Source organism: Syngnathoides biaculeatus, chromosome 11 (genome assembly GCF_019802595.1).
Source record: "Syngnathoides biaculeatus isolate LvHL_M chromosome 11, ASM1980259v1, whole genome shotgun sequence".
Lineage (NCBI taxonomy): Eukaryota > Metazoa > Chordata > Actinopteri > Syngnathiformes > Syngnathidae > Syngnathoides > Syngnathoides biaculeatus.
In genome coordinates, this window is record NC_084650.1 from 1,060,226 (window position 1) to 1,074,339 (window position 14,114).

Below are 14,114 nucleotides of genomic sequence, written 5' to 3' on the forward strand. Positions count from 1 at the left end.
TGGCTGAGTTCTTCATCGATGTCGCTTTATTTCCCAAAGTGTACATTTTGATGTTTTTCCAAGTCACCAATTTAGTTTGGAGTGAACCAACTTTGTCGGCAGTGGTTGCAGCACAATAATGGGCTTTATTTTGATGCAATAGATTTGTGATCCAGAAATCAGTAAATATGCCACTTCCTAACCTCCTTATTAGAAAACTGTGATTGTGTAGAAATATTTGAGAAGATGATACAAATTGTGTCAGAAGTTCCCATAAAACATAACTATTTTAGATCAAGAGTTTTGCCCATCATTGACGGCCAGATTGTCAACCAGGACATCTCCAAAGACCCTGTGGGATTTGCTCCATTAAGTGCACAAAAAGAGGCAAGAGTTGTCGCCGGACTATTGGCTGTCTCAGTTCCATGAGCGTCCCACAGTACATGGACGAGAAGACTGTCGCCGTGCTTTCTAACCCAACCTGGCTTCATGCGATTTTTTTTTTTTTTTTGGGTCTTTCCCAAACTCAAGTGGACCCACAAAGGGACCCATTTTAAAGGTGTGGACCCTATCAAGATCGTTGTGATGACAGAAATGTGGAGGGATCCAGGAAGTATCCTTCCAGGAGTGCATGGAGGTGTGGCAGAAAAAGCTGGGAATGTGTGTGTTGACTCCAAAGGGCCTACTTCAAAGGGGAACATTTGTCTGTAATTTGAATACAGAATCTGAAATATATCTTGTGACAACAGTTATGGAACATTTTTGACACAATAAAAAATAAAGTATTTTCATTGCAACATATAGTACAATGTATTAGCATGACAATAACAATAATGTATTGCAAATAGTTGGATTTCAGATTTTCTGAATATGTTGCAACAGAGCCTTGGGTGGCATTGGTGTTGCAAGCTTATAAAATTGTCAATCGGTGTGTTTTCTTATATGATCTCTTACTCAATTCCTGTTGGGCAATGCGCTCACTGAGTCATTCATCTTGTTGAACCTCATTCTGGTCAAAGTCCTGCAGCTTTGCAATGTTTATTTACAACACAGCTGCAGTCCAAGGGGTAAAGAAACTACAAGTGTGACTTACCAAAGCTCAGTGTGGAGCTTTTATCCCAGCATGCGCACTCATTCACACAGTAGCTTTTGTCCTTCACACTGTCCGGGAATAACATTTTGTTTTCTTGAGATTGCCGATGGCGCAGCATAATAGCGTTAAGGCAACGTACATACATGTGTGAGCGCAGTTGTGCCACTCCCTGTTGTGTTGCAGCAAACACGCAGTCATTTCCTTTGTCTAAAAAAAAAAAAAAAAAATGGCTCCAACTTATTGACAAGAGGCCTTTCAAGGACACTGAAAATTTGATGTGCAGTACACAACATCACCTGGAAATTGCAAAGTAATAAACAATTACCTGAACTTTTCATCTCATTTTAATTATTATTATCTCAACCTCAACTGTTTTCTGGCCATGTTTCGAACATGCATTTTAAAAAAAAAAATGCTTCCTCTATGGTACTACTACGTCATTTGAAACGTCAAAAGTGTGAAAGTCACGCATTTATTTTTCTATCCCATGTTTAGTTTTGTTCTCACACAGGCTGAAAAGTGAAGCACATTTTAGTTTTAAAGATGAGTTTGGGCTTGCTGTATTGGTTTGGGTGTGACGCTTGGCCTCATCCAAACAGAAAAAAAAGTCCTATGATGCCCTTTTTTTTTCACCATCTTGGAAATGCTAAATAAATAAGCAGTTTAAAACATTTGCCTACGAACACATGAATTTAATTTCAACAAATTACAGCTACTATTTGAAGGCCAGAGTCGTAATTATGTTAAAATCCATGCAAGGAAGTCAAAGCTGCTTTATCTAAAAACAATTAGCGTAGATCATATATCTCACATGTTTGGCATTAACTGAAAACAGACAACAATCAGGTATTAGTGTCTTAAAAAAAAAAAAAATTCTGTAGTGCTTGTCCCGAATCGCAGCAGTCTTCGTCTGGTTTTGTGGCACAGACTAGTTTTATACACAGACGTTGTGAAGGAAAAGCATAGGAAAAATGTTTAAATAAGGGTACATTATGTTCACCATTATTGTTAATGTAGTTGTACATGTAGTTAGTGGTAACCCTGCACTTGTTTTGATGTAAGAGGCTTTTCCCATCTCAGGGTAATCATTTTTCCTTAAAAAAAAGTACAAAGTATTGTCTGTTCATGCCAGTTGCTTCAACCCCACGTACTGAAGCATTTTTTTAAAAGCTTTATTGCCCCATTTCCAAACCTGTCACAACATATTACACCCAGTGTCTTTTGTTCATGTGAGTCAATAAACCTGCAGCTTAAAGGTCTACAGACATCCGTATATACATTTTAAAATAGATATTGTTATGAAAACTACATATAATATGATTCACTTCAATATCTATATGAAAAAAGAAATGGGCACAGAGCGTGTCATTCATCCGGATAGTTGCAGAAGTCTCACTCGACATCCCAGTGGCAGCCATATTGGCTGCAACATCATCAGCAGATGTCAAACTGGGACACTCCCCATTGAAAACACATAGTGGCACCTGTTATGGGAGATGAACAACAGAACAAGAGAGATGCCCCTTCTGAGATGGAAGCTCTTTTCAAAGAAGAGAACATCTCACAATCGAGGGAAGAGACCGCGGCAATATTACCCTATCGTTTCGAGCCATGTTTAGATGATATGCGGATCACTTCTAACAACAAACTCCCCGACAGCCTGTATGACAGTATGTAGCGTACTCAGGAGGACTAATGCTGGGCAAAGTAACTACTTCAGGGGTGACCAGACACCGATGGCCGGGGGGGAGAGCTACTTTTGCGTCCCGCACATGGCCAAACCACCTCCTCGCCTGATTCACCTCCACGGCAGGAATGAACAACGCTGGCTCCAGCCCCTGTGAACAACGCCGGCCCGCGCACATCGACACATTTCGCACCCCTGACTTACATACTTTATTAAGTTATTATGACGCGGATCTTTTGTTACATTCTGAGAGAAGGATTACATCGTCCCCCCCATCTATTATTATTTTTTTAATAGCTCTATCACTGAGGCAGCCTTGTCAGCTGGGGTGGCTATAGCAGCCGACCGCCGGCCTTGTCGGCCGGGGTGGCTCGTCGCTGCGCCGGGCTGCAATGGCTCATCTCCGCCGTGGAATTGGATTTGACAGGGAGGCGGTTTGGCCGTGATCGCATACCATCTAAATATGGCTCAGAACAATAAGATAATATTGCCCCCGTAACTTCACTCAGTTGTTAGATGTTTTCTTCTTTGAAAAGAGCTTCCGTGGCAGAAGGGGCGTGTTCGTCTCCCACAGTAGGGGCCACAGCGTGTTTTCAATGGCGAAAGTCTGGGGTGACATCACGGACAGGAGATGCAGCCCATATAGCGACCACTTAGATGTCGAATGACACTTCTGCAACTTCGCGCATGGATGACGCACTCTCCGCTCATATTTATTTTTTTGTATAGACATTGAAGTTAATAATGTTATATGTATTTTTCATTACAATATCTGTTTTAGAATGTTTATAGGGATGACACTTGACCTTTAAGTAGGACTGTCAATGTTATCTCTTAAATCATTGGTGTCAAATTCAAGGCCTTGGGGCCAGATCCGGCCTGCCGCATCATTTAGGTGAACCGTAAAAGCAAACCAAGCGTGTAATTCTTGCCAAAATCTGTGCCAAATTTCAAATGATCATGTAATAATAACATTGAGATAGCTTAAAGGGCCACTGCCATGAAATGCATGATTTTTAGTTTGGTATTAATAAAAATAACGGCAGCTGACATGGACCCATGCGTTTTTTTTACCACAAAACATAATTTTGACATTCAGGTTTTTATAAATCCCGCCATGAAAATCCTCTCGAGGGATTTGTTTTCGAGAAGAAGCAGGAATTGACGCAAAGGACAGACCCGCTCTCAACTGGACTCGCTTGTTTCCATTAGTTTTACCTCCGGCAAGGTAGCTCGTTGTACCATCGTGTTAGCCAAAATGCCGGCTCGTTGCATTGCTGGACATTGCTTGAACACTTGGGAGGATGGATTTACCCTTCAAAAGTTTGCAAGAGACCCAGTTTGTCGTGAAAAATAGATTGGACGGGTGCACAGGACGAGCGCTTCGTGGGTTCCAAATGACAGGAAGGTGTGTCTACAGCTACTAAAAAAAAAGTAGTTTTTTGGCGGACCACGTAATCGGCCTCTCATAACGTAACAAAAGATCCGCGTCTGAAATGCGTCTGTGCGCGTCGGACGGCGTCAGGCTGCTGCGTCGCTTCGCCAGCGAAGGCTGAGCTTCGGGCTCACGGATGGCGGCGGGTCTGAAGAACTCTACCACAATGCGGACAACAATGCCATAAAGCGCCCCGACTCCACGGTGTTGTTCATCGCGTACTGTGGCGGCTATGAGCAACCCCTTAAAGCAGCACGGCTTGGCTCCATTATAAGCCACCACGGCGCCAAAAATGAGCCATACCGGCCGGCTGCAATGAGCTGTGATGGCTCATCTCCGCCACAGAAGTGAATCAGACGGGGAGGCAGTTTGGCCGTGATCGCATATCATCTGAATATGGCTCGAAACAATCGTGTAATATTGCCCCGGTAACTTCACTCGGCTGTGTGGCGTTCTTCTTTTCGAAAAGAGCTTCCGTGTCAGTAGGGGTGTGTTTGTCTCCCATAGTAGGGTGCACCGCATGTTTTCATTGGCGAATGTCCGGGTAACGTCACGGACAGAGGATGCAGCCAATATGGCGAGCACTTGGATGTCGTCGAATGACACTTTTCCAACTTTGCGCATGGATGACGCCCTCTCCGCTCACATTTATTTTTTTCATATAGACATTGAAGTGAATGTTATATGTATTTTTCAATACAATATCTATTTTAGAATGTTTATAGGGATGACACTTGACCTTTAAGCTTTTCTTCTTACCAAAATGCTTTTAACAGTGGCTTGAACTTCACTTCTGATTTTAAAACTAGTACTGAACTGTATATGTGAAAAAATGGTTAAACAATTATATGGTTTCAACATCATAACAGGCCAGCCCTCTGAGGGAAACTTTAACTGTAATTTGGCCCATGACAAAATGAGTTTGACATCCCTGTCTTAAATAGGCTTTTAAGTTTGTTTCATTGTTTCGTGTGTTGCGCTTATCAAAACATCTCTCCAAACTGTTTTTTAACTATTATTTTTGTAGGCTTCTGGACCTGTTTATTTATTTATTTTTTAATTCATATCACATGACCAAGCTGAGTGTTTTGACAGCGACACCAGTGGATGCAATTGATTTTCCATACTCAACTTTTTTCAGACTCTGATGATCAGTAAAATACTATTAGCTCAGTTTCTCTCTGTGGCCTGGTACCAGCCTTCAGCCCATTGGTCAGAGACCCCTGCTTTAAAGGGTCACGGGTGAGCAGACTTGAGGTGAGAGGTGAGCTGCATCTTGAACTGGTTGCCAGACCATCACAGAGCACTTATTGACAACAGTCACTCACATTCGCACCTATGGGTACTAGTTTAGAACCTTCATTTTAACTAACATGCATGCGTTTGAAATATAGGAGGAAGCCAAAGAAAAAAACCCTAACCCTAATCCTAAATCCCAGAGAAACCCCTCAAAATAATGGCAAGTACATGCAAACTCCACAGAGGAAGGCCGGAGTGAAGATTAGAACCATTTCTTTTCTCCATTTTCCAAGCTGCTTATCCTCAAAAGGGTCACGGGAGCACCGGAGCCTATCCCAGGTAACTTCAGGTTAAAGGCAGACTATATGCTGAACTTGCCAGTCTGTCACAGAGCACAGACCAACACCATCACTGAGTGTGAATCGATCCCATGCTGCCTGCACCATAGTCAGCTATGTGTGCCACTACATTACCGGTGACACAGGATTAGAACCTTTAACCTCAAAACTGTGAGGCAGACTTGTGCATGATCTGTGACTGAATTAAAAACGTGAAGCTGCATATTTCAATCATTGAAGGGAATATACTTTTTCTACTCATGTTGCTGTACAATTATCTCCATAGAAATGCTATCAAGATGCCTCCTCATAGTTGATGTAGGGAAAGTTATTTTATCATCCACTTGGAGTTGAGTTTTGGTGTCTCAGTTGTTGTTGTTGGTGTTTTTTTTTTTTTTTTGCCTGCGGTGTGTCTTCAGAGGCCTCCATGTGAAGTAGCGGCTTGTCCCATGGCTGCAAAGGACCACTCCCTCGCACTGGTTCCCTCCCCTCTGCAAACCAGGAGCCCAACCCAGCACCCTATCCGAGCACTCTGCTCAGCCCAGAGGAGCAGCCACACAGGGAAAAAAAGAAGTTAAAATCAACTCAGCAGTGAGAGGAGGGAGGGAGAAAGAGAGAGAGAGAGAAGGGGGGGGGGGGAAACGCCCTGGAAACTTTGTATGATCGAAAAGTTGGAGAAGTGATAGAATCCCGTCAAACAAAGTTGAGAAGCGCTCTTCTTGGGCTGGGGAGACGGGGAAGACGACACATTGTTTTCAAGGATGCTCAAGCTTGTATGAGGCTTCTCGGGCGCAACAAGTTGCGCACAGGTATGGATCAATGTTTTTCTTCTTTTTTTTCTTTCCCTGAAAGGGTTTTCTACCTTTGGCATCAAAGTCCTAGCATCTGAGCTTTGCCTCATCATAGGAGAAAAGGAATGCAATAGTTAAAGTGACAAATGTGGCAGTCCAGCATTCCTCTCGTACAGTACATCAAATGGCATTTAAACTGAGTGTGTGCATCAGTGGTTAACTCTGGGGCTTAGAGTGTTGTCCTTTTTCTGGATCTCGTGATAATTCCTTTGTCTTTCAATTTGAAGTTAAAATGGGGTAGGATCGAAAAGTGGGTGTGTGCCTTCAGGCTCCACATGAATGCAGAGGACTGGAATTATGCACTTAACTTTTCCTTTAACTGCGCAACACAGTGTGAGTCAAAGGTTTTTAATGCATACAAGATGAACTGACTGGGATTTCCTTCAGCAAACACTCAGATCCTCTTAAAATCCGCCCAAATCCAACCTGTGGCTGAGTCCTTTCCAAGCGGGACCGGTGTATTCCTCACGCTTGATGACAGTTGAATAGAGCAATTGGTGTCAAGATAAGAGTCAAATTGCCTGTGTTGATTTTATCAACCAGTGTTTTTCCTGTTGTCTGTCTTTCACCCTTTGCAAAGGGTTTCGAAAGCAGCGGTTTGCAAGGGACACGGATGTTCAAAAAGTAAAGCATGCCTGTAGCCAGCAACCAGCCTGGGTGTGGATTGCTGTTCTTCGCCTCTTTGCCCCCCTCCCTACTTTTTCTCTCTCCCTGTGTTCTTCCCTTCACATAGGCACACCCTTTCCACAGCCCAAATCTCCATGCTTGAAAGCTTGGCGCAGGTAGTCATTTATGAAAAATCCATCAAAAACATCCCAAAATTATCCTGAATCGTGGCTCTGAAAACAAAATATTAGCTTGATTTGTATTTCAAATGGTTTTGTGTCTGATTATGCATTTGAAAGTGCATTTGGGTTCCCGAGTCAATATCGAAAATAGGAAATTCTGTTTTTATTATTGCCGTCTTTACATGATTGTTTTGTAACTTTTTTATCGCAGAACTTTCAAGAAATGATGGATTGTTGTAGAGAAGAAAGTTTAAACATTTTTTCCCCGGCTAAATTCTAAAATAAGTTTTGTTTTTGTTTTACAAAGGGATTTTTCCTCTCTCTCTGTTTCTTCCTGTGTCTCCTAACTTTGGTTCTGGGACATAGAAGCAGGGCAGAAGAGATGAGGGGAGAAGGAAACAGGAGTACGAAAGAGGGAGTCTGTTTGGGGCGGGGCAAGAGTGAGGAGGGGAATCATGGAATGCAGTGGTTTGGAAAGACAAGCTAATTGAAACCAGGTTTGAGGCGTAAAGGGGGAGCTAAAACTACACATTTGTGACTAAGATGCTTTGACGGTGTCTCGAGGTTTGGTATCAGACTGAGTTTCTTACAACTTTCCAGTACTGGTTCTAAATAGAATTCTCATCATCTGGAATACATTTACACAAAACGAGTAAACGGAAAAAAAATCACCGCAGTAAGAAGTCACTCGTCTTGAAGAAGTCACTCGTGTTATGCGGACTCTAAGCAAAGAGTAAAATGTCCACGTGTGCAGTTGCCTGGCCCCCACAGCCCTCCCCTGCCACACCCCAAAAAATATTTAAGTACACTGTTGCTGTTCTCTGCACACTCTTTGCTCTCCATGTTGTGTGCTCCGAGGTTGTAAATGTCTGCCGTTTCTCGGAGTGCTCCCCTTCGAGGCGATTGATCGCTGCACAGGCTACTCACAGACCCAAATGCTTCTGGGAGGGGTGCAAGGGTCTTCCTGCATGTAGAGTACTGTGGCGATAGTTCTGTCGGAATCTCCTAATTCATATTTGACTTGGTGATAATGTGGTGCAAAGTATTCTATTGCTCTAAGCGTTGGACATGTACTGTACCTGAATGATGAATATTCATGCAATATGGATTGGAGGTGATGACATTTTTAGAATTGCTTTGTGAAAGACTCCACAATGAACAGGGCCTCGTTTTTGCTCTAGGCAAATGCTGTTTGTTTAAATACTCCTAACGCGTCGCAATGGGTTGACACAGAGACCACATTATGGAGTCATGTGAAGTCGTTGAAGGCATTTTCATAGAAAAGCACACTCTGTTGCATCACTTCTTTCCATTTTGAGCCTGTCAGTTATTTTGGTCCCTTCGCCAATCGAATTGGATCTTTGGCTACAACGGAACTGAGTAGCGCACAGATTTCTGCCAAGACTCAACAATTGTATTTCCACCCCTTTATCATACCAATCCTCTACCTACATACAGTGAGCCGAGAAAATGATCGCAATAATTATTCCTTGTTCTAGGAGAGATAAAGCAAATTAAAATCATCTGGCATCGATAAAAATGAAAGTCACTGTAATTTAATGGATCACCCTTGGCCCAAGCCCACCTTTACACAACATTTTGGGATTCTTGCTCACTAAATAACATCAATATCCTCCTGAAGGCAACCAGCCAGCCAGCCAGCCAGAAGAGCAAGACATGCTTGATATTTTTTGAAGTACCACCTTCTTTGTAGTGACTTGCATGGCAGTACTGCCCAAAAGGAGCGGAATAAGCCGCGTGGAAAGGAAAGAAAGTGGTCTCGAGCGCACTTCCTCTTCCTTTTCCTCTGTTGGGTCTGTTGGATTGTTGATAGGAGGGTTGACCAGTGTGGGGAGGCAACCGCAATGTGCTTGGATAGAAATACAGTAGAAGCGAAATTCAGTATGGCATATTGATATTTGTGTTTTTTATTCAGTTCCATGTTCGAAATAAGCGTCAATCAAGTCATCAATCAAGCTGACAGCAACTGTGCTGTAGTTTTTTAGAATCCTTCACTTGACAGCCATTCAGAGGATGTCTCCCTAAATTTGGCACAAAGAAACACTCAAAAAGAGGGAGGACATAAAAGAGGTTTGCAGATACAAAAGTGAGGGGAGTTTACACATTCTCCAGTTGCATATAAACATGCAACCATTATGTGTGAACATTTTTAAAAGGCCTTGGATACAATCCACCCTGCGGCCACTGCCACCTCGTCCGGCCAATGCTTGTATTTGGAATGTCTCGTCGTGTCCGTAGTGGGGGTTGACTGCCTCGCTGTTGAGACAAAATGAAAGCTTGGTTGTATGGATTTCCATACAAAGGCTCACAAACCAAATTGCCTCTTATCGTAACATTAAAGGTCCCCTAAAAAAATGTATATATGTGCCCTTTTATTGAGTTTGCAACGTAATTTGGATTGTAAATGCCCAGAATGTCCTTTTTATGATATTCTACTTGTTCTTTTCTGCCTGGTATGTAAAACAACCTCATTGTTAATTAATATTTGATACGTGTGCTTGGATTGGTCCGAGGCGATTGCACTGCGTATAGTGGCTTGGGATGGTCGCGTGTTCATAGCGACATTGCGTTTCGATCCATTGATGTCCTCTTATCCTTGTGAAGCAATATTCACCAAGTGTTGGATTGTTGGTCCACTAAATAAAGAACGTAAGCTGAAATGGGTCGGAGTTGAAAATTAAATGTTGTGGATATTTTGAGGTTTAGGCTCATACTTCCCTCACCTCAATTTGAGTGTTACGTTCATCGCAGGTGGACATTTAGTCAAAATTCATCACAAGGGTTGCTATTATGCTCACTGTTACATAGGATATGAGGACTCCAGTTAAATATATTGTAGTTGTAAAATAGACCGTGTGTACAGTACATTTGTATAGCTTGGCAGCGACTCTCAAACCCGCAAATGCCTTATTGCCATTTATCTGAGCTGAGTGGGTGGGTTCCAAACACGAAGGGTCAGGCACTTGAATAATTATTAACTTTCTCTGCTACAAAGACATAAAATCTGATGGAAGACCACTTTTTAAAATTTTATTACTGACCTTTGCCCCTGTTTGTTTCTTTGTTGCTAACCTAATTCCAAAGCTACTTTAAGGATTTTCACCAAACCAATGTCAAACAAGCTCATCGAAGATTTTTTGGGAACTTTTATCAAAAAAGCAAACATTACTGCTCACCACATGACACGCAGCTGTTGGGCTCCTTTTTTCTCCCATGTAATGTAAAATATTGCCCTGCGATTGGCTGGTGACCAGTTCAAGGTGTCCCCCACCTCTGGGCCTGCCTCACCTGGGAATGGTTCCGGCATGCCCATAATCCTTGTGAGGAGAAGCAGTACGGAAGATGAATGATTGAACAATCTGAAATACAATTCACTCCAATGTTTATTTTCTCTGAGGTTCTCTAGGTCTAGTTTGTCGGGCTGTCTGCAACAAAGGAAGTATAATATTGATAAAGATACAATCATAAATTGCTGCCCTCCTTCTCACCTTCTGCTCTGTAGCTCTTTGAATGGCCTTCCACCTGTTCTTGTTCCAATGGCAGCTGTGATGGACAGAAACAAATCCTGATTTAATTACAAAGTGTCTAATGCTGCTCTGGATCAAGCGCAGGAGCCTCACATAGTACTATACTTTATTTTTGTTGTGGTGCTGTTTCTCTATCTGTATTGTGAACCGAGTTTCAAAGGAAGTTTGGTTTTAAGTTTCTTTCACAATTTCTTTCAACTTAATAATAGTGAGAATTTTTGTCACATTAACTTCAATCCTGACATTGTATAGATTGACAACAGTGGAATCCATCCGATTAAAGCAAAAATTTTTGACAAAGCCTTTGTGTTTTGGAGGAAACACTCCTTCTGAAATATTAACCTCAGCAGAGGAAATTCAATCAGAGGTCCTCCCCTCCCTCCGCAAATATCCAGGGATGCAAAGGAAAACAATGAAAACCTGCCGTGCAAATACTGCAACTCTTTATGTTCCATTTTGCCTGTTGACGTCTGGGATCTTTGATGTGTCGGTTTCCAGTTTACTGTCCTTCTAATTTCTAACCTCTACCAAACTCACAAGAATTTTAATTAGCAGCGGGTGAGCTGGCGTCAGTGGGCAGGCTTTTTTATCATTCAGGACATGTTATTGGGTTCAGGACTACAGTGCTGAATGTTGACCGTGGAGCACAGAAGAGAATCACTTATCTTGGCGTACATTCCTTTTATATGCGTCACTCGTGTATACCCTATCTGCGTGTATGAAGGGATCGGGAACTGAGGCCTTCTACCCTTAGCTGTGAGAACAGGGAGTCCATTCTGTTAGACAATAATTTGCAACCTCCTTTCTTCCTTCCCTTCTTTGTGGCCTTTATAGTTGCTCTTTGCCAAACCCTATAAAGTGGCTTCCTCAGTTAGACATGAGCTGTAACCACGGTCACACTGCTGCTGTTTTGTGTTCACCCAAATGATTACATTTGGCGATCAAACTGATGTGAACTGACTTGAATCGCAGCTCTCCCAGTGAGCAACCAGGGTCGGATGTTCAAGCCAAGTGTACAACACACATTTTGTTACACAGATGTGTCCGGTGCCTAAAAGTGTGCGCTAGATAGAAAATCTGAATATGTGTGGTGTTCTTATTTATTTAAGCATAACCTGCGCATTGGGGGTAGAGGGTGGGGTGTGGTGGCCTCACTGTAGGAAGCGGGAGTGGGTGCTCATGCAGGGCACGGAGTGGGCGGCACAGACTGAAGCCTGAGTGGAGCAGAAAGAGGACATTTCTGTGGCGTTAGTCAGTGCGGGGAGAGGCTGGGCTCCTTTCCAGTTGGCCCGGGAGCTCTATCAAGGAATGCGTGCGACTGGAGGCCTGGGTGGGGCCACGCATTGAGCTTCTCCTTCAGAAAGTGTTGCAGAGGTGAAGCAATGTGAGCAGCCTTGTGGACTCCAGGGCAGTATTCTTTGTCTGCACATGTGTTTTTTGTTGCCTTTTTTTACCTACTGTTAGTGTCCACTCGTGGGCGTGCGGTCTCTTTATAGCTTTTAAGGGTGAGACAGAAGTCTTACACTTACTTTGCATACTTTGAAGTGAACGCAAGCAAATAACCAGCAGCACCCTTAAGCGAATCATAAACAAGCAAGTCACACGCTTGTCTAATTTTATTTTTGCGTTGTTCAAGTGAATCCCCCTGAGAATTTGTCTGGATGTTTTAATCGAATTGCTGCTTAAGTAGCGTCGCATCCTGATAATTATGATGGTGCAACAAGAGTGCAGGACGCAAAGTGTGCACAGCTGCTGTACCGCAGGTCTCCTTATGCAAGCAAAAGGACAAATGCTCTTGGCTGGCATTTATCTCAGCAGCATCCCCACGACTTTGGTGGAAAGTCTGTTCAAAAAGAGATATTTGGCAAACTAAAGGGTTTGGAAAGAAAATAATAATGGCAACGTTTATCTCTCAGTTCACTTTAGATTATGAACAGGACAGATCTGGAAGAGAGAGGTTAATGACGGGTCTGTGCAGCCTGTTGCGGAAGAATTAAACCGAGGGGCAAGCTCCCACTGGTAGATGCCTGGCTTTTACACACATGGAGTCTGGTTCTGTTTGTACTTTGCTCTGACAAAGAGAAGGCTTTGTTTCCAAATGTGCCAGTGGGCTGAAGCAACAATCCGTGCTAGTCATGGAAGAGCTTGGACAAGTCACAGCTCGAAAAACATCTTAACGTTGCACGAAAAGTGAGACTTTCAAAAAGGTCAGAAGAATTGGGCTGTGTGAATATTCACAAATGATAAACGTTTGCCTGATTTTTGTTCACTTTGGATTCAACAAATCACATATTAGCAAAATGATAGAAAGTTGGTGGTATGGCATGGGAAGTTAACCTTTCAATAAATTGGTCAAACAAAAGCCATCATTTGTTTTAAGCACTTAGCTTTTAGACACTTGGTTGTTTATTGCAATGCAATTGAAATGTGGTCATATTAGGTTAAATAAATCATCCCGTTTGCTTTTCTATCAACAGAAGTCAAGAAAACGAGAACCAACGCATCAGACAGAAGCCCTGTCCTCGCTTGAGCTGTCCAAGGTAATTGTCCTTGATATGATGTCAAAAAGGAACCCTTTGTATACATCTGTTACTGGTCAGGGAAGTAAAACTCAACTTCTGATCCCTCCCCTTCTGCTACTTCTTCTGTCCAAGGCCATCTTGTCACTGTGACATCAGTACAGCGCTCCATTATGCAGGCAGAGAGCAAAAACTCTTTTGGAATGTTTGTTGCAAAGCCTCCTTCGAATTGAAATCTGGCCTCCTGCCGTCCTAACGGGAATGGAAACCTGATACTTTTGCACCCCACTTCCTCCCCTTTGCTTGCCCTTGTACGTCCCCCAGCCACCACCTGTTGGGGGTCCTCGAACCCCTTCTTATGCAACAAATTCACAACAGCCCGCCAGGCTCACCCAATTTAAGTCAGTAGTATTTGGTGATTTATTCCTTTGGAGCAGAAAAAAGGCAGGGAGAAACCATTTTATCCAAACCCTTTAAGGCGATGGCAGAGCTGGAAGGCATATACATATGTTCTTCAGTCACAGTCTAGTTCATTGAGGATTTTGGCTGGCTCGCTGTCTTGCTCTTGCCTGCCCAAACCACAGCTTATGTGATGGATGGTCTCGTCTTTGCGGACTTTGTATCGGTCCGTTGTGGT

At 42.9% G+C, this 14,114-nt stretch overlaps 1 protein-coding gene and 1 long non-coding RNA gene across 3 annotated transcripts in view; one reads left to right on the forward strand and one right to left on the reverse strand.

The window, feature by feature from the left end:
* Positions 1-6,317: 6,317 nt before the first annotated feature.
* The window catches only part of ahnak (AHNAK nucleoprotein), a 36,320-nt gene continuing 28,523 nt past the window's right edge, over positions 6,318-14,114 (forward strand). The window contains 2 exon segments of the mRNA XM_061835409.1: positions 6,318-6,580; positions 13,436-13,498. The gene's annotated coding sequence lies outside the window, so the exon portion shown is untranslated.
* LOC133508885 (uncharacterized) overlaps positions 9,329-14,114 on the reverse strand; it is a 40,217-nt gene continuing 35,431 nt past the window's right edge. For both annotated transcript variants that reach the window (XR_009797172.1, XR_009797173.1), the window contains 3 exons: positions 10,920-10,974; positions 10,608-10,748; positions 9,329-9,687 (listed from right to left, as the gene is read on the reverse strand). This is a non-coding gene — a long non-coding RNA (uncharacterized LOC133508885). The remainder of the gene's footprint in view (positions 9,688-10,607; positions 10,749-10,919; positions 10,975-14,114) is intronic.